At 44.2% G+C, this 21,892-nt stretch overlaps 1 protein-coding gene across 1 annotated transcript in view; it reads right to left on the bottom strand.

Annotated features, from left to right (window-relative positions):
• The window catches only part of CDH23 (cadherin related 23), a 364,939-nt gene that overhangs the window by 300,790 nt on the left and 42,257 nt on the right, over positions 1-21,892 (bottom strand). The window lies entirely within an intron of this gene.

Below are 21,892 nucleotides of genomic sequence, written 5' to 3'. Positions count from 1 at the left end.
ACTTGCCTAAAGTCACACAGCTAGCCCATGACAGAACTCAGATTGTTCAGTGACCTATCTGACCCCTACGATGCCATTACAGTCCTTCCTTAATTCATTTAACAAACACTGCCTGAGCACCTGCTCTGTCCTAGGCCCCGCTTTAGGCCCTGATGATACAACAATGAACAAGACAGAAGTCCTTGCGCACGTGGAGCTGACATTCCAGTGGGCACACCTACATCCCCATTATGCCACATGCTTTTCCTGGCTGCTCTCAGGCATTCTGGGGAAGCATGAGCCTGTGCGGGGCCAGTCCCCAGGTCATGGTTCCATGAGCATTGTACAGGGAAGGGTCTTGAGGCTGCATGGGATCAGCAGGAAAAAACACCATGATCCATTAGACACCTGCTGTGAGCAGGGGACAGGGGACAGGGGTAGCCGTACACATACCAAAGCCGTACACATACCTCACACTCTTGATGAGGCTGACAGACTCATTTTACAAAGGAGAAGGCAGGGCTGGGCAGCTCCGTGATGAGTTCACAGGTGCCCAGAGAACAGCTGTAGTAGGCAGAGCTGAGACTTGGATCAGCCTTGGGCTCCCGGTACTCCTTCCAGCACATCACATTAAAGTCCCATCTCGTTAAAATACCTTTAAGACCACGGTCCCGTTTGCCACATCACATACAAGGCATTGTGGAAGAGAGGAGAGCACACACACCCTGGCCCCGGCTGGCAAGGCTCCCCAAACTGGTGGAGACACCCAGGGAACCAGGCTGACCTGTCCCAGGTGGTCTGGATACCCTTTTCTTCACAGGAATGGCAGCCTGAACAAGAAATAACCATGAATCAAGAGGCTCCAGAATGCTGTTTGACCTTCCTAAGTCCTTGCTGCAGCTCCCAGGCCCAGGGGGGCTGAAGTCCTGTCACAGGGGCCCTGAGAGCCGAGTGGTAGTTACTAGATTTAATAACAGTGATAATAGTGGGGTGGGTATTTTTTTTCCCTTCTCCTGAAACTTTTCAATTCATTGAACTGTTCAATTAACTTTACAAAAGGAAATGTGGAAAAATGTCGGCAAATTGAACTTGACATTATCATTAAAATAAACAGAGCACTGCAGGCCTTTAAAGGCTCACAAAGAGATTATCCAAACACTTGCAGGCACGTGCTGACTCCTTCCAGCTCACAGGGACCCTAGCCCTCCCTCCTGCCCAAGCTTGTGCCCTGCTCAACAGTCACATTCACATTCCCCCAGCTCTCAATGAGGCCCTGCTAATATTACCCGTCATCACCACCACCCCCACTGTGAATGTGAAGGACGGAGGCCAGGCTCTGCTAACCAGCTGGCATCCCCAGCGAGTCCTTTTCCTCTCTGGCCAAAGATGGAATATTTTAGTCCAGTGTGTCTCAGGCCTGGCTGCACATCAGATTCCAGGTCCTAGTCATCTAAAATTCTTTTCAAAGCGAATTTGGACTTTAAGGTCCGACTTCAGAATCCCAATCCCTCCTGTGCCCCCATACCTTAGCTAGAGCCTAAGGCCCAGGGGCTGCTTCTCTTCACCTTTGGGTAGCAGGAAAGAATACTACTAAGAAAGGTGTCACCGGGAAGCAGGTGAGAAAGACACCCTTCCCCTCACCCCTGCTCTCTCCACTTCCCACTGTGCAGGAGGCCAGAAAAGTCCCTCCAGAAATCACTTCCTCTTTGAGGAGACTCATAATTACCCACAATGATCACAGCACCATTCATTTTGCCCTAAAATTAATACATCACGTTGAGAATGATATCGTACTAATTTATCACAAGATTTATGAAACTTGCACTTTTTCTAATGAGATTTATGCAAATGCCGCTCTTGACACTGTTTGTGTTTTAAAAAGTTTTGACAGGGAAGTGGGGGTCCAGCCCAGCTGGCAGAGGCCCTGCCCCCACTCAGAGCCTGAGGAGAGTGGCTCCATAGTGATTCCTGCCCTTGGAGGGTCCCACGGGAGCAAACCCCTTGGCCTTTCCACTGGGCTCATCCCTCAGTCCCATTTCTCTCCAGATACACCCTTACTCATCTGGAGCCAGCCCTCCCAGCACGTGTACCTGCTGCCTTGGGAGGAGGGGCCACTACAGGTGGTAATCAAGGGTCCTCTCACCCAATCAGAGGCCTTCCAGGCTCTCAGTCTCTGAGAACAATCACAGGTGACAGCATCCCACTAGCCAGGGCACAAGACAAAAGACACACACAGGAAGCAAAATGTAAGATGGCACTCACTCGCAGGTGCTGGCCCCATAGTTGTATGTGTCTCAGAGTGTCCCCTAAAATGTTGTGGCATGGGGGCCTCACCTGCCTCACCCTAATACCTGCCTTGCCGCTAGCTACCATTTACTGAGCACCAACTGTATGACAGGTACTTTGTTAAGCACTTCACACATACAATCTCATTTATTATTTACCACAAACTCGTGAAAAAAGTATTTCCCACACTTAAATGAGGAGACTGAGTCTCAAAGAAATTTAGTAATTTGGCCAAGATCACACAGCTAGGAAGAGGTGGAGTCAGAATTCAAATCCAGGCCCATCTGACCCTGAAGACATTTTTCTCCAGTACTGAGAGTCCAGTACTGAAGTCCCCAGTCACAGGGGACTTCCCTCTTCTGGGGGTTTAGTAACACCAAATATCCAAGAGTCATATCCCACATATTCCATTATCCAGAACACAAATGAAAACCAGGAAATTAGCCCCAAAGGTCTTTGAGCAGCTAAAAGTCATAGCACAAAATCCATACACTAAATTTCAAGCCCATAATGAAAAAGAGATAAGGTCAGGTCCTCACTCTGAGCCTATTTACTCTCACTTTACATACAATTATAATTAGATTGATTCTGATTTTTCGATTCATAGAAATGTCAAGCAGAGATATGAACAATAATAAAAAGCAATAAACAATAACTTCTGCTGTTCCCAAAAAGAAAAGATCAAAGCTCTCTGAAAAGTGATAGCTTAAAATAATCTGAGTCCTTCCACTAGCTCCTGTCCACAACAATGTATCATCAGACAGTGCTATCCAACCTGAGGTGTTGTTCAATGATGTACCAAGAAAGTGCTAAATGCTGAGTCATTCCTATGTAAGAAGGCAGGTACATATATAATAGATCTCATGAAAAATCCATGCAAGTCATTCTAATTTAAAAAAGATTTTATGCTTAAAGGAATGCTCCCCAAAGTGTATTTCACGAATCATTAATTCCCTGCGATGTTAATGGGTATTCCATGAAAATGTACTCCTTGGTCAAAGAGGTCTAGGGACTACTATCTTAAAGAAATGTAAACAAGGTTCCTTCCTGCAGGACTTCTAGAGTCTTTCTTACATTAATGTGCATTCTGAAACTCCACAGGTGGTAAAGAAGATACAGCTTTCCCCAGATTTATTTGGCCAAGAAACCCTTTCTTCCAAAAGCATCTCAAAGGATATATGTGGTTCAGGAAATAATTGGGGAAACACTGGGCCAGCAATTTTTCTGGCTATCTTTATTTGAGACATATCTTTGTGGGGTGGGGGTGGATGGGTGGATGGGTGGATGGGTGGAGAGATGGATAAACTGATGGATGGATATATGGATGGATGAACAGAAGAAAGGAACGATGGCTGGGTGGGTGGGTGGGTTGATGGGTGAGTAGAGAGATAGATAATTTGATGGATGGATATATGGATGGATGGACAGACAGAAGGAATAATGGCTGGGTGAACAAAGAACAATCAGTAAAGGAACAACTAAATGAATAAGCTGTTTTCATCCAAGGAGCATATGCAAATCTCTGTCATGGAGGGGAACACATGGGTATAAAATCTGGGATTACTCCTCCAGATGAATTGGCCCATTTCCCTACCAGGTTATAAGTCACTGCTTCATGAGGAGGGAAATTGGGCCTCTGAGGAGGACATCAAGTGAGCTGTTTTTCACTGAAGCCAAATCCTAAGCACCCAACACCTTGAGCTAATGATAATAATAACTCTGAATATGTGTATGATGCCCAATACTTAAAGTGCTTTCCTGGCCATTCATTCCAGGTCCTCTGCCACCACGCCCCCTAGGCAGTGGGCTGGCCAGTGGCTATGGCTATACACTCTCTTCATGAACTACAATTCAGTACCATTGAGTAAGAAGTCCAGAGTCATCCAGGGTGGGCTCCTGGAATTGGAGTCGGGCCCAAGTCCCACTTCTGGACCCATCAGTGTAACCTAAGCAAGTCTTGCCACCTCACTGACCTCACTGATGTCTCAGAAGCTTATGGCAAAGATCAAGCCAGTAAACATAAGAGGAAGCTCTTCATAAATCCCAGACATCCCCAAGAGGCTTCAATTCCCCCAAGGCAGCCTCCAACCAAAGCACTCCACACACTGTCCTAACTTGCTGCCTATCTTCTGGTCTGAATCTACCATCTGACTGTGAGCTCCCTGAGGGCAAAGATGATGACTCCTGTTGCCTGCTGTGCCCCCAAAGCTCCGCGTAGTTCCCTGGAATAGGATAGGCCTTTGGTCAGTGTCTACACAGTGTCTACAACAAATGAGTGAATGAGTGAGTGGAAGAAAGGATATATGAATGAATGAATGAATGAATGATGAAAGACTATAAACTCAATGTGATATGATTCTAGAATTTGCAGGAATGTGGTAATGCTAAAAGGATCCCATCCCCAGTCTCTAATGGACACATTCCAAGGAGTATCCTGCTATCCCCATTCTGAGCGGCAGTTTTCCCAGTGGGCAACCTGCCTGCTGCCTGTCTAACTGGGAAGGATATTCTTTAATTAGGTCTGTTTAGTTCTTAATTAGGCAGAGGGCAAACTTGTGGAGTCCTTGCATGTCCTCTTTCAATTGGAATAAGGATTCTTCCTCCCAGTCCTCTGTGAACAGAGTTGGAAGTGCTCGGGCCCCACGTCATTGAAATGGTGTACCCTAGTGGATGGGAGGTGGGAACTAGTAAGTGAGGAGTTAGGGTGGGCTGCAGAAGGGTTCCCTTGCCTTTTAGAAGGAACTGCCCAGAGACTAATATCTACACACCTTTTCACCCATATTTGTCATGCCATGGTTTACAGTACCCACATTCTCTGGATATTGGGAGTGTAATTCACTCTGGAAACTTGTAGGCAAGACTGTGGCCTCTTCTCTCCCTCTCTCTCTCTTCTCTCTCTCTCTCTTTCTTGCTGGGTCTTCCCTCTTAAATCATTCTCTGAAATCTGCTTTAAGAGGCCGAGAAAGGGAGGTGGAGGCCATGTTCTTCATTCCCTCTAGGTCCTGCATTTCACTATAGACTGTCAGGGGCCAAGTGACCAGTGCCCAGCAGACCATTTCCTCCCCAGAACAGGTCAGAGAGTGGTGAAATGCCAGTGAAAATATCCTACCTCCTATCAGGCAAATATAGGAGGGGCTGGCTGCCTTCCCATTGCTATCCAACCAGGCCTGACACAGGACAATGGGAGACCTGTGCACAGTGAAGCAAAGAACCCCTGAATGTGGCTTCCTGGGTGGGGGGTGATAGCCAGGACTTGCCCATGCTCCAATGGAGAAGGAGTTCCTTTGTCTCCAGTGGGAATCACAGAATGTCAGAGCTGGATGGAGCCTTGGACATCATGAAGTGCCCTCAGGTTACTTACAAGGACACAGAGGCCCAGGGTAGGTGAGGCTGGTCAAAGTTCCAGAGACAGTGACAGAGTCAAGAATAAAATCCTGCTCTCCTCTGTCACAAGTAAGTACATTCCTACCTTGTGTCTTCAAAAATGTATCTCTCCCTGCCCATCAACTTTTCTGTACATCCTTCCTCCCACAAATTGTACTGAATATATCAAGACAATCTCAAAAAAAAAAAAACAAAAACAAAAAACAACAACAACAACCCCAAAATATAATGTTTCTGGTTGCACTACAATAGAAGGACATAGATGGTGACCCTAATTTAAGGTTGTGAAAGAAAACCCAATTCCTCTAACAGCAACTCAGTCAAATCAACCACCACCATTATGGTTCAGTCAAAGCACTTACCTAGTAAATGGGTGCTGTGGCTACTGTCAAGTTTGGAGCACCAGACTTCAACTATATGCCCCAAACTGTGCAAGTCTGTTGATTTGACTAGGGACCTTAGGTGACTGGTGTTTCCTAGGGATGTGCCATGGACAGGGTTCTGGTGAGTTAGTGGTATTGGATGGAAGGCAGTGCTGGGAGAGAAATTTAAAGGTGCCCAAATAATGGCCTCAGTCAGGACCAGCACCCCTCCAGAGTGGCTTCTGCTGGGAAAGGTGTGGGGAAGCCTCACCAATTAGCATACTCACAATAGTCACAGCAAGGCCTCATAGACAGCCACCCTGGAGGTCAGCCCTGCCTATCAGTATGCCTGTGGCAGTTGTGGCCTGGCCAGAGAAGAGGGCACTCATAGCCCACATAGCAAACAACCCTGGAGCACTTGGTTCTAGTGACCACAGGACAACTTCTAAATAAGGCCATGCCTTTAAGACCAGGAGAAATAACCGATCTTCCCAGTATATAGAAACAAACACAGAAAAAGAGCTAAAATAAGGAGATAGAGGAATAAGCTCCAAACAAAAGAATAAGGTAAAGTCTCAGAAAAAGAACTAAACAAAATGGAGATAAACAATCTACTGGCTAAGAGTTCAAAATAAAGGTCATGAAGATGTTCATTGAACCTGGGAGAAGAATGGAAAAATACAGTGAGAAGTTCAACAAAAAGGTAGAAAATATAAGAAAAAACTAATCAGGGCTGAAGAATACAATAATTAAAATGAAAAATACACTAGCAGGAATCAGTAGCAGATTAGAGAATGAAGAAGAATGAATCAGTTATCCAAAAGACAGTGTAGTGGAAATCATCCAAGCTGAACAGCAAAATGAAAAAAATTTAAAAAAAAATTCAGATAGTTTAAGGGACCTCTGACAAAACATCAAGTGTATCAACAATCATATTGTAAGATTCCAAAAGGGAGAAGAGAGAAAGAAAGTAGCAGAAAACATATTTGAAAAGTTAATAGCTAAACATTTTCCTAACCTGGGGAAGGAAACATCCAAGTCCAGGAAGCACAGAGAACCCCAAACAAGATGGACCTCCCAAAGAGGTCCACACCAAGACATAGTAATTAAAATGTCAAAAATTAAAGATAAAAAGAAAGAATCTTAAAAACAGCCAAAGAAAAACAAATAGTTGTGTACAGAGGAAACCTATAATATCAGCTGATTTTTTAGTAGAAACTTTGCAGGCCAGAAGAAAGTGGCATGATATACTCAAAATGCAGAAAGGAAAAAAATCTTACAACCAAAAATACCCTATCCAATTTTGAAGTTGAAGATTATCAACTTCAAAACTAAAGGAGAGATAAAGAGTTCTTCAGACAAAAGTTAAAGGAGTTCATCACCATTAACTTGGCTTTACAAGAAACGCTAAGACTTTTTTAAGCAGAAAAGGCCATAACCAGAAGTAAGAAAATTATGAAAGAAAAAAATCTCACTGGTAAAAGCAAACATAGAATAAAGGTAGTGGATAAACCACTTAATAAGCTGGTATGAAGGCTAAAAAATATATAAAATCCATTATATTTATAATAATTATCTAAGGTATACACAAAATAAAAATATATAAAATATGGTGTTGAAAACATGAGACATGGAGTGAAGCAAGGAGTAATAATGTAGTGCTTTTACAATGTGTTCCAAGTTAAGTAATCAACAACTTAAAATAGACTGCTATGTATAGGGTATTATACACAAACCTCATAGTAACTACAAACCAAAAGCCTATGATAAATATACATGAAAAAATAAAGAAAAAGGAACCAGAACATAACATTAAAGGTCATCAAATCACAAGGGAAGAGAACAAGGGAAAAAGAAAAAACAGAGATGAACTACAAAAACAACTATAAAACAATGAACAAAATGGCAATAAGTATGCAACTGTCAGTAATTACTTTAGATGTAAATGGACTAAATGCTCCAATCAAAAGACAGAGGGTGACTGAATAAAACAAAACAAAACAAAACAAACAAACAAACAAAAACAAGACTCATCTCTATACTGTCTACAAGAGACTTCAAACCTAAAGATATAATACAGATTGAGAATGAAGGGATGGAAGATGAAAAGCATTCCATCCAAATGGAAATGGAAAGAAAGCTGAGGTAGCAATATTTATATCATACAAAATAAACTTTAAAACAAAGATAATAATAAGAGACAAGGGCATATGTAACGATAAAGGAATCAATCTAACAAGAAGATATAACAATTTTAAACATCTATGCAATGCACTCAACAGGGGAACACCTAAACATATAAAGCAAATATTAACAGACATAAAGGGAAAAATCAACAGCAATATAATAATGGTAGGGGACTTTAACACCCCACTTATATCAATGGATGGATAATCCAGAAAGAAAATCAATAAGGAAGGAGTGGCCTTACATGACACATTAGGTCAGATGGGCTTAGTAGATGTATGAAGAATATTCTATCCCTAAGCAGCAGAATACACATTCTTTTCAAGAGTACATAAAACACTCTTTAGCACGAATCATATATTAAGCCACAAAACAAGTCTTAATAAATTTAAGAAGAGGAGTGCTTGGGGCGCTCAGTTGGTTAAGTGTCTGCCTTCATCTCAGGTCATGATCCCAGTGTCCTGGGATTGAGCCCTGCATCAGTCTTCCTGTTCAGCAGGGAGTCTGTTTCTCCCTCTCCTTCTATCCATCCCCTGCTGCTCATGCTCTCTCTCTCACTCACTCACAATCTTTCTCAAAAAAATAAATAAAATCTTTTAAAAAATAAACTTAAGAAGACTGAAATCATATAAGGCATCTTTTCTGACCACAATGCTATGACACCAGAAATCAATTACAAAAAAAAAAAAAAAAAAACCTGGAAAAAAACAAAACACTTAAAGGCTAAACAACACACTACTAAACCACCAATACTTCAACAGAGAAGTCAAAGAGGAATTAAAAAAATACCTTGACACAAATGAAAATGGGAATATTATAAAATCTATGGGATACAGTAAAAGCAGTTCTAAGGCAGAAGTTCATAGTCATACAGGCCTACCTCAAGACACAAGAAAAATCTCAATCAAGCAATCTAACCTTATACATAAAGCAACTACAAAAAAAGAGAACAGGGCAGCCCCGATGGTGGTGCCTTCAGCCAAGGGCGTGATCCTGGAGGCCCAGGATCAAGTCCCACATCGGGTTCCCAGCATGGAGCCTGCTTCTCCTTCTGTCTGTGTCTCTGCCTCTCTCTCTCTCTCTGTCTCTCTCATGAATAAATAGATAAAATCTTAAAAAAAAAAAAAGAGAACAAACAAATTCCAAAGTTAGTAGAAGGAAGAAAATGAAGATCAGAGCAAAAATAAAATAGAGACTAAAAAAAATACCGATAGACCAATGAAACTAAGAGCTGGTTTGTTGAAAAGATAAAATAATAAACCTTTTGCTATACTCATCAAGAAAAAGAAAGAGAACTCAAATAAAATAAAAAATGAAAGTGGAGAAATTAACTGACACCATAGAAATACAAAAGGAATAAAGGGACACTATGAAAAATTATATGCCAAGAAACTGGACAATCTAGAAGAAATGGATAAATTAATAGAAATATACAATCATCTATGACTGAATCAGGAAAAAAATGGAAAATCTGAATAGATTGATTCATGAAGTAATGAAATGAATCAGATATTAAAAACAAAACTCCCAATGAATGTCTAGGACCAGATAGCTTCACAGGTGAATTCTACCAAACATTTACAGAAATGCTCATATTTGCCTTTCTCAAACTATTCCAAAAAGTTGGAGAGGGAAGAACACTTCCAAATTCATTCTACAAGACCAGGATTACCCTGATACCAAACGAGACAAAGACCCTACAAAAAATAAAATTATAGACCAATATCCCTGATGAACAAAGATGCAAAAATCCTCACAAAATAATAGCAAAGCAAAGTCAACAATACATTAAAAAAATATTCACTGGGATTTATCCCAGGGATGTAAGAATGGTTCGATATCTGCAAACCAATCAATGTGATACACAACATTAACAAAAGGAAGGATAAAAATCATGATCATCTTAAAGGATTCACAAAAAGCATCTGTAAATATTCAACATGCATGCATGATAAAAACTCACAAAAAAAACATTTATAGAGTGAACATACCTCAACATCATAAAGATGCACATCCATGAGAAACCCACAGTAAAGTTCATACCGAATGGTGAAGAGCTGAAATCTTTTTTCTCTAAGATTAGGAACAAACAAATGTCCACTCTCATCATTCTTTTCAACATAATACTACAAGTCTTAGCCACAGCAAATCAGATAAGGAAAAGAAACAAAAGGCATCTAAATTGGGAGGAGGTAAGACTGTCACTTTTGCAGATGACATGATACCATATATGGAAAACTCTAAACATGCCACCAAAAAACTATTCAAACTAATAAATGAATTAAGTAAATTTGCAGCATGCAAGATCAATATACAGAAATTAATTGCATTTCTCTATACTACAAGAAACTAAGAAAACAATCCCATTTATAATTGCATCAAAAAAAAAACCCCAAGAAAATACCTATGAATAAGCAACCAAGGGGGTGAAAGACCTGTACATGGAAAACTATAAGACACTGAGGAAAGAAATCAAGACAACACAAATAAATGGAAAAATATCCAATACTCGTGTATTAGAAGAATCAATGCCATTAAAATATCCATACCACCCAAAGCCATCTACAAATTCAATGTGGTCTCTATCAAAATACCAATAGTATTTTTCACAAAACTAGAACAAAGAATTCTAAAATTTATATAGAACCACAAAAGACCCCAAACTGCCAAAGCAATCTTGAGAAAGAACAAAGATGGAAGTATCAGATGTCAAAGTATACTACAAAGCTATAGTAATCAAAACAGTATTACTGGTACAAAAACAGACACATTGATCAATAGAATAGAATAGAGAGTCTAGAAATAAATCCATGTATATAAGGTCAATTGATTTATGACAAAGGTGGCAAGAATATACAGTGGAGAAAAGACAGTCTCTTTAATAAATAGTGTTGGAACACCTGAACAGTTACATACAAAAGAATGAAACACCACCACTTTCTTACACCATATACTAAACATAAGTGGTAAAGCCTTGGACATTAGCCTTAACAGTGTGTTTTTGAATCTGTTTCCTCAGGCCAGGACAACAAAAGCAAAAATAAACAATTGGGACTACATAGAAGAAAACCATCGATAAAATGAAAAGGCAACTCACTGAATGGGAGAAGAGATTTCCAAATGATATATATATATATCTATCTAATAACCAAATACATAAAGAACTTATACAACTCACCATAAAAAAATCCAATTAAAAATAGGCAGAGGATCTGAATAGATATTTTCCCAAAGAAAGCATACAGATGGCCAACACACATGAAAAGATGTTCAACATCACTAATCATCAGAGAAATGCAGATCAAAACCACAATGAGGTATCAGCTCACACCTTTCAGAATAGCTAGTATCAAAAAGACAAGAATTAACAATTTTTAGTGAGTATGGAAAGAAAAGGGAACCCTTGTGCACTGTTGGTCGGAATGTAAATTGGTGCATCCACTATGGAGAATAGTATGGAGGTTTCCCAAAACATTGAAAATAGAGAAACCATATGATCCAACAACTCCACTTCTGGATATTTATTCAAAGAAAACAAAAGCATTAATTCAAAAAGATATGGGTATGCCTCTATTCATTGAAGCATTATTTACAATAAGCAACATATGAAAGCAACTTCAGTATCTACTGATAATGAATGGATAAAGAAGATGTGGTGTATAAACGTGTATACACTCACACACACACAATGGACTATTATTACTTAGCCATTAAAAACAAATGAAATCTTGCTCTTGCAATAACATGGATAGACCTGGAGCCTATTATGCTGAGTGAAGTCAGAGAAAGACAAATACAAGATAAGTCACTTATATGTGGTATCTAAAACCAAAACAAATGAGCAAAGAAAACAAAATAGAAACCGACTCATAAGTACAGAGAACAACCTGGTCCTTGCCAAAGGGAAGGGGTAAAGTAAGTGAAGGGAATTAAGAGGTACACACTTCCAGTTATAAAATAAATAATTCATGGTGATGTAAAGTACAGCATAGGGAATATAGTCAATAATGCTGTAGTAACTGTAGTGACAGATGGCAACTAGACTTATCATGGTGAGCATTTCATCCTGTATATAATTGTTGAATCACTATACTGTATACCTTAAACTAATATAATATTTTATGTCAGTGGAAGGGAGGGATGGAGGGAGGGAGGGAGGAAGAAGCGAGTCCAGGGAGCCATGGCCAGGCCACACAACAGGACTGCATGATTCCATAGTAGTGCCCTCTCAGAGGCCCAGCTACAGCAGAAAGTCTTGGCTCCCATGAGATTTCTACACCCAGTCGAGGGGCCTCTCTAAAGCCTCCATTTCCCTCCACCTGGTAGCCTCACAATGACAAGGATGAAGGGCAAAGGAACAATTTCAACATGGTCACTGTCTAAGGGGGCACTTTAATAAAGTGAAATGAGTGAGTGTGTGGAGCGACCAGAAAGAGAGTTCTAGAAGCCTTCCCCACAACCTCACCACATGGCCAGCCTGGAGGGAACCCTCTGGAAAGATCTCCATCAACCACTTTCAACCCAGCTGCGATCACATGGCCTGAGGGGCTGGCAGCCTCACTTTCATGCACTTAATCAATGCATTTGGCACTCCTGCCACTTGGATATCCTCGTGGTGCCAAAAGTCTTAGTTGAGGGAGGTTGGTCAAGGATACAGCATCTCAGTTATGCAAAATGAGTAAGTTCTAGAGAGAAAATGTACAGCATGATGACTAGAGTAGCAATACTGTCCTGTATACTTGAACTTTGCTAAGAGGCTAGGTCTTAAGTGTTCTCACCACACACATACACATACACACACAAGAAAACAGCACCTATGTGAGGTGATGGATTGGTTAATTAGCTCGATGATGGTGATCATATCACAAGGTATACATATATCAAAACATTTAGTTGTATGCCTTAAATACATATAATTTTTATTTGTCAATTATACTTCGATAGAAATGGGGGAAAAGTCTCGATTGCTGGGATGGAGCCAAGGCCAGTTACGACCACTCTTAACAGGGCATTTAGGATGGGGAGCTCTGGAGCTAGATTTGCCTGAGTGTGAATGCTGAGTCGGTACATTCACTAGCTGGGTGACCTGGGGCACGTTATTTTACCTCTGTGTACCTCAGTTTCCTCATCTGTACAATAAGAATAATGACAGTATGTATCTCACAAGCTTGTTGTGAGAATGAAGTTGACACATGTAAAGCACTCAAAAGTGTCCGGCACACAAGTACGTACTCAGGAAATGTTGGTTACTAATACCATTCCCGAAGCCATTGCAAAGATTTCTTAGTCGCCTGTTCTGAACCAGGCCCTTGGCTGTCCCTTGTTCAAGTAGCCCTGGCTCAGCTATCAACTCCTATGTGGAAAAGTCAGTTGGCCTCAGTTGCCTTGTTTGCAGTATGATGATCTTCCATTCTACCAACAAATCCACTGGCTATTCACTCACCTACTCATTCCTTCCTTAAATAACATTTATGGAGGATCTATCATATGGTTTTTAGTATGTGTGCCAGATACCAAACTAGATAGTGAGAATTAACAAAAATCATAACATAGGGGTGCACCTGGCTGGCTCAGTCAGAAGAGCATGGGATTCTTGATCTCAGCTTCATGAGTTCAAGCCCCATGCTGGGCATAGAGCTTGCTTTAAATGCACACACACACACGTCATAACATAAATAACAAGCAAAAATCCTGCTCTCAAATAGGGCTATAGTTTAAGTGGTCTTGGTTTTCTGATTCTGGCAATATGATACAGGTGCCTGGATCAAGCTGAAGTTGAAAACAACTTAAAATACAGATAAATTATTTACAACTTATTAAATAAATAAGTTGATAAGAAAGTAAAGACCACTCAGGCCAAATACTAAGGAAGACACCCAGAGAAGCTGGCTCGTGCCTCAGAGTCATTTACTAAACTAGGCAAACCAGACTTTTCATTGTTACAGCTCCTAGTGCTCAGAGGAGGGGAATGGCTCCAGGGCCCATTGTGTCCCAATCAGAAAACCATCCCCACCAAAGGAGAGACCCCAAGAACCACACCTTTAGTATAAGGTGAACCAGAAATAAACCTGTACTTCCACATGAACCAAGAGTCTTTAAAAAAGCATGTGGCATTGAATAGAAAAAGGAATATGGCCCTCAAGGATGCATAACCACAAGATGGGTCACACATACACTTGCAGCCCAAGTTCACAATGCCAGGGTGTTGCTGAAAATCCTTGAGAAAAAAAAAATTAATTTAGAGTGGGCCCAGACAAGCAGTGGGCTAAGTGCTTCATAAAAACACACATAAATCCTCTCTGAAGTAACCCACCCAAAGGCCTCAGGTATCAGAATCCCTCCCTCCCCTACAGTCAAAATCAACACACATACCAAACATCATGGCTGAAAACCTGAAGGAAAAACAAAGAGCACAATCAGACCCTCCAACACTCCAGCTATTGGAATTATCAGGCACAGGATATAAAATATGTTCACTATGCTTCAAGAACCAAGAGACAGGTTTGTCAATATGAAAAAGAAGAAGTAAATTTAAAGAATAGATCAAATAGACCTCCTAGAAATCCAATTATGATCATTACAATTTCAAATGCACTGGTTTTACTGAAGATTCGACGTGGCTGCAAAGTAAATTAAAGATAAAATGGAAGAAGTGATCCGGAATGCAGCACAAAGAGGCAGAGACGGAAAATGTAACAGACACCCGAAGAAGCACGGAGGCTAAAATAAAAATGTCTAACCTGTACTTAACTGAGATTCCAGAAGGAAAAAATGCACAAAAGCAATATTCAAAGAAATAATGTTCCAGGATCAATCCAACACTCCATATCTATAGATTCAAGAAGCCCAAGGAAACCCAAACCAGATAAATAGAAATTCATACCAGGCAGGTCACAGCAAAGCTGCAAGACAACAAAGAGAAATAGAATACCTTAAGAGCAACCAGAGAAGAAAAGAACAGACTACCTCAAGGAAACAACATTTTTTTTTTTAAGATTTTATTTATTTATTCATGAGAGACAGAGAGAGAGATGCAGAGACACAGGCAGAGGGAGAAGCAGGCTCCATGCAGGGAGCCCGACGTGGGACTCCATCCCGGGTCTCCAGGATCAGGCCCTGGGCTGAAGGCAGCACTAAACCTCTGGGCCCCCCGGGGTGCCCAGGAAGCAACATTTTAAATTGGGAACTAATTTCTCATGACAGCGGTGGATGCCAAGTCAATAGACTGATACCTTCAACACGCTGAGGACAAAACAAATGCCAACCTACAATTCTTGATGAGGCAAAGATATCTTGCGAGAGCATGATGGAAACAAAGACACGTTCAGGTGTTTAATTGGTCTCTTCAGGAATCAATAAAGTCACAGCTGAAGGTCACTAGGGGTCGGGGAGGGAACAGGTAAACAAGAAATTCAGGTGGGGACCGTGATGTTCTAAACCGGCCAGCTCTCCTCCATCACGGTGGGTTATTGCCAGATCCAATCAACAAAAACTGGAAATCTAGGTTTTGATACAAAATCTCCCAGGGTTTAAGGGTTGGCAACCAATCCGGTGTTTTAAGGAAACCCTGAGTGGACCGAATAAACCAAGTCTGCAAACCCAACACAGCAAGTGCATCTATTATGGGGGAGGCGAAGGAACAACGAAACAACAGGGTCAGGGACGTCAAGTAGCCAGGGCAGTGCTAGGAAAGGGCTCTGCAAACAAATCCAGCAGCCCCAGGGGCCCTGGGACTGGGGGGTGGCCCTCCTTCGTGGTGGGGGAGAGGTTCCCACCTTTCCTCTGAGTGCTTTTGCCACGTTCACAGAGTGCTATTCTCTGGAGAAGGTGCCAGGCCAAAGCTCCTCTGTCTGGGAGGCCCTTGACTTCCTAGCAAATGCCTTCTTCACACGCCAGGATGGACATCTCCGGGGTGGGGTGGGGGACAGTGGAGAGCCTTTCCTAGCTGACTTCGGAGTTGCCTGTGTTTGCTGCCATTGGGGCATTCACTTTGTCGCATGAGATAACGTGTCTGTGGTCCATCTCCCCACTCCCCTGAGAGCTTGACCCTGCCCTCTTGCAGGGTGTGTGTGGGGGCACCCAGGGGGCAGCAGCTGAGATTCTTACGAAGGTACAGACAGTGCAGGGAGCCTGACCCAGGGAATGCAGATTCCTACACATTATGTATGCACCAACTCTCCACCCCACGCACAGGGTGGATACATTATACAAAAGGCCTCTAGGCTGGTTGCATAAGTGATCATAAAGAGCATTAATAAGCAAAATATGGAAAGATAGCAGTTTGTTTTTATGCATGGAGTGGGGAGAGGAGAGAGAGGTAAAGGAGAAGCAGCAGGCTGCCTGAAGATAGAAGACTTGATATCCTCAAACGCTCACTTTAAGGTGTGCTGGACATGGGGTTAGTATGGGGGACGAGATGGCCTTCACCAACCTTGTGATCTGGGGGTGGAGGCAGCTCTCAAGAACGAATGGCACCCTGAATTATTTAATTACAGTGGTGTTAGGGCCTTACGGAGAAAAGGGAGCAGCTAGGCCCTGCCCGACCAAATGATTTAACCATTCTTTTCCTTCTTTGTGTCTTTAATAACCATTTATTTCACTTTTATTAAATAATTTACATCATTCAAAATTCAAAAGGCATAAAAGCTCCCACCCACACAGTTCTTACCTTGCACACTTCTGTTACTCTCCAGAGATACGTTTACGTTACTTGTAGGGGAGCAAATATATGTGCACACGGAGATACATACACGTATATTTATATATACTTTATTTCTCTCATTTTTTTAAATACAAGTAGTAGTCTCCTGTCCTGCCCTTTGCTGTATCTTGGACAGATTTTTTTTAAGGATTTTATTTATTTATTCATAAGAGACACAGAGAGAGAGGCAGAGACACAGGCAGACGGAGAAGCAGGCTCCATGCAGGGAGCCTGGTGTGGGACTCGATCCCAGGACTCCAGGATCACACCCTGGGCCAAAAGCAGGCACTAAACCACTGAGCCACCCAGGGATCCCTCTTGGACAGATTTTAGAGCTGAAGGAACTGACATGTGAACTTGGATTTGGAGGGTAAGCTGGAGTTCTGCAGGTCAAAGGAGAAAGGGGACCGCTCCAGGCAAAGGGAATGTGCTAGACGCATCCTGGGTAGATGGAGGGGTGTAGCCTCTGCCAACAAGAGGAGGGCATGGAGCGCATGCCTTGGCCAAGGTCATGTCCCCTCCCAGGATGGGCTGTGCCCCATGAGTGACTGAGGATGGGCACAAAGGCCTGGCCCTGCCTCAGTCTGGACCATCCTCGCTGCAGAGCCCCCTGCCCCCCGCCGAGGATCAGCTGAGGCGTTGTTGGGACTACAGCAGGGTCCCCGCTTCTCCCTCTGCCCAATCCTGCTCCCTTCCCTCCCGCACACCCCCAACAAACCTCCTGCATACAAATCTCCATCTCGATGTCTGCTTCTAGGGAACCTGGCCTAAGACAAGGAGAAACGGTCCAAGAGCGGGAGAGCTGGAGTTTGCCATGCCAGGTTTAAGTGCAGCCCCCTCCTTTACTGACTGTAACTGTGGCCCTGGTTACCTGTGAAATGAAGACTATGATGCTTGTCCCACTCTGTGGAGGCTTGGTGTGACATGATATGTGGGGGGTACCTTGGGAGACACTATTGTCACTGAAGCCACCTTCCCTGCAGTGGAGCCCTAGCCTTTATCCCATCAGTCTTCCCCTCCCATCCTACAAAAGCACCCTGCTTCTCCCCTCCTCCCACCCCATCCTTTCCAGCTACAGGCCCACCTCCTCTGGGAAACATTCCCTGAGAATCTTGCACTCTCCGCCTCCTCCTCTGTACTCTCAGAGAGCCTGGCGTCTCCACTAAATAATCGGTTAATTCAGTGTTTCACACCAACATCCCTAGACCCAGGGAAGGGAATTTGCATCTCGAGACTCCGGAGATGTACAGCCTAAAGAAGCAGACGACAAAGACTGGATAAATTCAAGGTCTTGTGATTAATATTTTACTTGTTCAGTTAAATAGTTAACTCATTTATTCACTCAGCAAATCTGCAGCGAGAGCCTACAAAACAATGAACAGGGCAGACATGGCTCCTGTCTTCAAGGAGCTTAGAGTCCAACGGGCCTGCCTTAAGAATCTCTGTAAATTCTTCATTCTACTCCATAATATATATGTGCGTGTTTATTTCAGTAAAAAATTTGTCTTTCTGCATTCCACTGTCAAATAACACCAGCACCTCAGGAAACACGACAGGTTTATCTGTGGCTTCTCGTGTGCCAGTTAGGTCCATGTATCCCAGCACAGGAAGTGCAGACAGCGTGTCCTTCTCCACGTGGCCTTGTCACAGAGTCTGAGCATCCCGGGGCCAAGCAGGATGCAGAGTCCCCTGGAGATCATCCTAGAGCAATGGGTTCCATACCAGTTCCCGCCACCCAGGTGACAACAGGCCAACGTGCCCAGCATCCATGCCCACTTGTCCACACAGTGCTGCCCTGCCCACCCAACTTCCCTTTGGTCAGGCAGCCAGTGGAGGACCCTGGACTCTAGAGAGGTAGGCCCGTCACTGGCCTCAGAATCAGGATTGAACCAAAGCAGCCAAACGGTCTCGCTCCCCTTGGCTGATTCTGGCCAATGAGATTAAGGGGAGGCCTGCTTAGGTGCCAGTGGGAACATCTTCTCCAAGGCAGGTCAAAGATTAAAAAAAAAAAAAAAAAAAAAAAGCCTTGGTGTCCTCCCTTCCTCCTTCCTGGGATGCAGAGGTGGGGCCCGCAGCAGTAACCACCTGCTGAGGATAAAAGGTCACCAGGGGAAGGATGGTGACAGCCAGAAAGACCCAGCTCTCTGATCCTTCAGCCACTAACCAACCAACTCCAGCAAATGCCGATCTTCAGATCTTGGGGCAAGCAAACACCAGCCCCTACTTGTTTACACCACCATCGGCCAATCTTCTGGAACGTGCAGCCAGATACACTCCTAAACAACACTCTTCAGAGTATACGACTTTTAGGTACATTTTTCATTCTGTCCTCATGGTCTTATGAGGTGTTCATTTTACAGATACAGAGCCCATCAATGTAGATAATGCCAACACCTCTTTGTGATAAAACCCCAGCAAACCAGGAATGGGAGGAAACTTCCAGAATGCCATCGAATCCGTATACCCAAACCTCCAGCATTATAAGGCTTTCTACTTAACGGAAACAGTGTTAGTCATGGGCCTTCTGAGATCAAAGACAAGACCAGGATGCCCGCCATCGCTGCTAATGTGTCACAGGTGACACGCGGGGTGGTCAACAGCATCGCCAGGCGGTGGCCGAGGAGGGCCCCGCGCTGACCTCAGACTCGGTCCTCCTGTCAGCTGAAGGAGCTGTCAGACAGGCCTGTGTCTCTAGGACAGAGGACCCGCTGTGAGTGCCACACAAGCCCTGGGGGACCCCAAGAGGGCCAGGTCTAGCCAGCAGCCATGCCAGCCCCCAAACTGGGACCCCTCTGTGGCTGGGTGGAAGTGACTGTGAGAGCCTCTCTCCAGGCTGGAAGGTGCCCCTCACCGAGTTCCCTGCCCACTGCCTCCTCTCTCTCCTGCTGCCCTGGAGATGGAAGAGGAGAAAGGAAGATACTTGGCAGGTGTCTTGCAAGCACCTCGGCCCCGTCTGCTTATCTGCGTCCCTGCCACCTCGCCACGGCAAATTGCTTGTTGATAAATGAGGCTATTTAAGAGCGAGTGATGCTGGCATTACAGTTATTAATGAGGACGACGTGGAGAGACGTTTAAGAGCAGCCCGACTGTTCTCACATCCTCCTGCCTGTGAGTAATGGGGCCGCTGTGCCACAGGCCCTTGGCTCTCACATCTAGGTACGGGCCCTGGGAAGATGGCAGCCACACGCTGTGCTCATGGGAGCTGCACAATAGCAGAGGGTCCCAGAACTATGACTTTGACACGAGCGCTCGGTCTGGAGGACAGGAGCCAGCACATCCTCTGGGAGCTTGGGCAGTGAGGATGCAAGAATGTGCATGTGAGAGAGAGTGTGTACACGGGTGTGTGCCTGCAGGTGTGCATGTGTGCATACATGTGTGTATGTGTGTGCATGTACGTGTGTGTGTGCATGTGTGTGTGTGTGTGTGTGTAGGAGCATGAATGACGAATCCCAGGCAAGACGTGCAAATGAGCATTACACATCAACAGGGTGAAACACTGTGTGCCAGCTGATAAGGAGCTGGAACTTCATCCTGCTGACCCTCAGTGTCCTCATCTGTAGACTGGGTGTGAAAATCACATCCACCATGCAGACTGCTGGGAGGACTAAATCAGATAATCTACATAAAAAGTTGAGCCGGGAGCCTGGCCCTAAGGCTGCAAAAGGCCAAGGAAAAGGTGGGGAGTTTCTCCTTCCCATCCTCTTTTTTTTTTTTTTTTTTTTTTAGGATTTATTTATTTATTTTTAGAGAGAGGGGAAGAGAGCATGAGTAAGCAGGGGAAGGACAGAGGGAGAGAACCTCAAGCAGACTCCCCACTGAGCACAAAGCCTGACCCGGAGCTTGATCCCACGACCCTGAGATCATGATGTGAGCTGAAACCGAGGGCTGGATGCTCAACTGACTGAGCCACCCAGGTGTTCCCCCTACCCCTGTAATTATTAAAGCAGACTTGCTCATGGGAGCGAGTGCCAGGGCGGAAGGAGAGAGTGCCTACCTGGGTTTGTGGGGATGCTGGGAACAGAGCAGAGGGAGGAACAAGAAGAGGCACAGGGCTCCAGCTGGGAGACCCAGCTGTGACACACCCATACAGCCACGCTGGTGGACAAAACATTGAAACACTCCGTGCCCGCTGATAAGGAGCTGCTGCCCCAAGTGCTGGCAACCCTGTGGCCCCAAAGACCTCAATTCTCCCACCCGAGGGTTTGTGGGACCTGCTCCAGCCCCACGGCAGGCCAGCGTCTGTTCCGCTCAGCGTGTCCATGCCGAAAAGGTTAGGAAGCATCTTGAATGTCACCCGTGGCAGGTGTGAGGCTGTGATTTCAAGCCTGAGCAGGGCGAGGTTATGCCAGGTTGGGTCACTGAGTCCTCGGACTACCCTTCATCAGAGGAACCTCCTAGAAAGCAAGGCCCAGGCTCCAGCCTCTTGTGGAGTCTGGGCTGCCCCTGTGCTGTGATTTATCACGAGGCCCCTGCCGTCCTCCCTGTCAACAGCAGCAACAGTGGGCAGCATTTCAGATCTTCCACACGCCACTTCAGAAGGCAGCAAGGCACCGAGGACTGTGTCCCTCAGTGTCCTCTGTACTTACACCCAGATGATCCATTCCTGCCGGACAGTCCTTCTAGGAAGAAAACCGACTCTACAGATTAATGGGCATGCTCTCTGCTGCCTGGAAACACCTCAGCGTGTTGGATTTGACTCTCAGGACACTTAGGAGCAAACCTGAAGCCCAAATATAACCGCTCAATTCAAGCACCTGAGACCACCTCATCCCTCAGCCTCCCCCAGATACACGTGACATTCCCCCTCCCATCCCTTGTGCCTCCGGTGGCACCGGGCTTTTCCCTGTCAAGTCCCCAGGTCCTTGAGGAAGTAAGAAACCTTAAATAAACAACCAGCCCAGCAGCACTGGCAATATCTCTGACCCTCCACTGGCCCACCCATGTGGCCTGGCCCCATGGGCTCCCACCCCACTAGTGTCCCCCCAGGGTGGAA

Source organism: Canis aureus, chromosome 4, assembly GCF_053574225.1.
Source record: "Canis aureus isolate CA01 chromosome 4, VMU_Caureus_v.1.0, whole genome shotgun sequence".
NCBI lineage: Eukaryota > Metazoa > Chordata > Mammalia > Carnivora > Canidae > Canis > Canis aureus.
This window is presented reverse-complemented; position numbering and strand designations above follow the sequence as displayed.